General features: G+C 33.6%; 1 long non-coding RNA gene across 1 annotated transcript; it reads right to left on the bottom strand.

The window, feature by feature from the left end:
* Positions 1–380: 380 nt before the first annotated feature.
* Positions 381–1,277, bottom strand: LOC116178918. The gene is made up of 2 exons (XR_004146914.1): positions 1,150–1,277; positions 381–1,056 (listed from the first exon to the last, which is right to left on the bottom strand). It is a non-coding gene; the product is annotated as an uncharacterized LOC116178918 (long non-coding RNA).
* Between the last annotated feature and the right edge of the window lie 918 nt (positions 1,278–2,195).

Raw genomic sequence — 2,195 nt, 5'->3', positions numbered from 1 at the left:
AGTTTGAAACGTAGCAACTTCATACCGGTAGCGCAATGTACGCCTATGGTTTGGTTTGCGTTCGTTCATTCGTTGACGGTATTTAACCTCAAATCTAATTCAATGTATCGCAATGTACCTAAGTGGCGAACTAAATATGCAATTTATCTTAAGTTCCCAGAAGTCATTAATTCAACACGTAAGATTATTGCTAATATAAATGGTTGTCATTCATTTTTCATTGTTTTAGATTGTGACATAACCTATGGAAGTAAGGTGGATATTTATGTGACGTAACTATGTACAACTATTCTCTAAATCCGATCCCGATGTATCAATTATGCCTGCAGAAATTGTTACACAGCTGCCAAATGGAATACAATATTTTGTTTCGCATACCGGCATACATAATCTAATTTTTCAAAGACTTCGTTACGCTTCTCTGACCTGCATCCAAGAAGTTTCTTCCTCTTTTAGAAACGAAGTTTAAGCAATGAAAGCATAGTTTTATTGCAAATTTAAGGGCAAGAGGTGTTTTTTATTAGTTAACGTACATATTGTAGCCATCTATTTAAGTAATTTGGTCAATGCCTAGTATGTAAGACCTGTTACGAATTATCAATTCTTAAAATCAATCATGCAAAACTATGGTTAAGTGCTACGACAATTTGTATCCTTTATTGTCAACGAGTTTACAATATGTTATTGTTTTGTATCGTGGCACAATTTCGACAATACGACATATGTTGTACGAAACATATTTCTCTTCGTAAAAGGCTGAAACTTATAGGTTATACCTAGCATAATCTTCAAATGGGGCTTCCGATAATCCATTATGCTACAAATAATGCCTTGTGAATATGAAGGTATAGATACTTTAAATACAAACGAAAACCTTATTCATGCTCGTGCAGAATATTTGTATCAGCAAAGGGATCTGTCGTTAAGTAACGTTGCCTGAACTTGCCAATGACTTCAGGTATTTTACAAGTTTATTTCATCCCGTTTTATAAATATCGCACATATCTCGTCATAGGGGTGGATCAAGTTCCTGTATTAATTGTTTTTCAAATAAACCTACAAAGTTAAGCGTACGTAACCCGAAATCTCTCATTTCTAACTTACCTAAGAAATGCTTAATTCAAAACAAAACTGACAGGTAGTACATACGAGATGGGCGGTTCTATTTTTAGTACATATGCAATTATGAACTTATACATATGCAATTATGAGAAATATATAGTGACATAAAGTAGTTGTATATAAGGATTTTAGAGGAACCGATAATAATGCATATCATAATTCCCTAAAATATAGTGACGTTATTTGAGCGTTATTTAATAGTCGTAGATAAAAATTATAATATCATGAAATGCCGTTCCTTTTAAATTCTTGAGAAGCTTCTCAATATGTTCTTGCTGATGGCCTCACATATTAAGGTTGTAACGTTCCGTTGAATGTACTCTGCTTTCTGTGACGACTGACTGAATGCGCTCTTTTTGTGTTTTGCATAGTTGGTACGATGTATGCGGAAATGATCACTTTTGCCTCTGTAGTGAGAATGACGGGTTAATCTACCGTTTAAGAAATTTAAGTGTAGTGGCATTATTTGTGTAATATATTTATGTTATAATGACGTTATATGCGTTATTCAACATTAATTTAAGCTTACATTCTTTATGTACTTTTATGCCTTCGTTGTATCGTTGCTTGTATTTACTGTAGCGTGTATTCCCCTTGTGGACTCATTGTCCATATTTTTTACTTGATAAAGATTTATTGCATTTATTGATTCGATTACAAAGCTAATTCCGTTACCATATTGGTCTTCTCGAAACAAGGTATTACAGAAATAGCGGTTCTGGCTATTGTTTTGTACCTTAGTGTTATAGTCTTGATATTACTTAGATACGGAATTTTGGTTACTTTAATATTTTGTTATTGAAATTAAATAATTATATATGTTAGCTATTGCTGATTATTCAGACAAGAAGCCAGAACCCCCTAGTGCCAGAGATTTGCAACCTCGTATGGTAGTTCATTTTTATTTATTTTATTCGGGTTTGCATTCGCTCTTCCCTGGCTAGCCGGTCAGTCCCGTTTCCAATCCCTCAAGATTCGCTACAAGGTGCTGAACTCATAAATCAAAAACTACAAAACGACCAAGTACATAATATTCACATATGTAAAAATGAACGTACATACGTGTATATTTA

The sequence above is a fragment of the Photinus pyralis genome, unplaced genomic scaffold, assembly GCF_008802855.1.
Source record: "Photinus pyralis isolate 1611_PpyrPB1 unplaced genomic scaffold, Ppyr1.3 Ppyr1.4_LG8, whole genome shotgun sequence".
Classification (NCBI taxonomy): Eukaryota; Metazoa; Arthropoda; class Insecta; order Coleoptera; family Lampyridae; genus Photinus; species Photinus pyralis.
The sequence above is the reverse complement of the archived record's forward strand: the minus strand, read 5'-3'. Positions and strand labels throughout refer to the sequence as shown.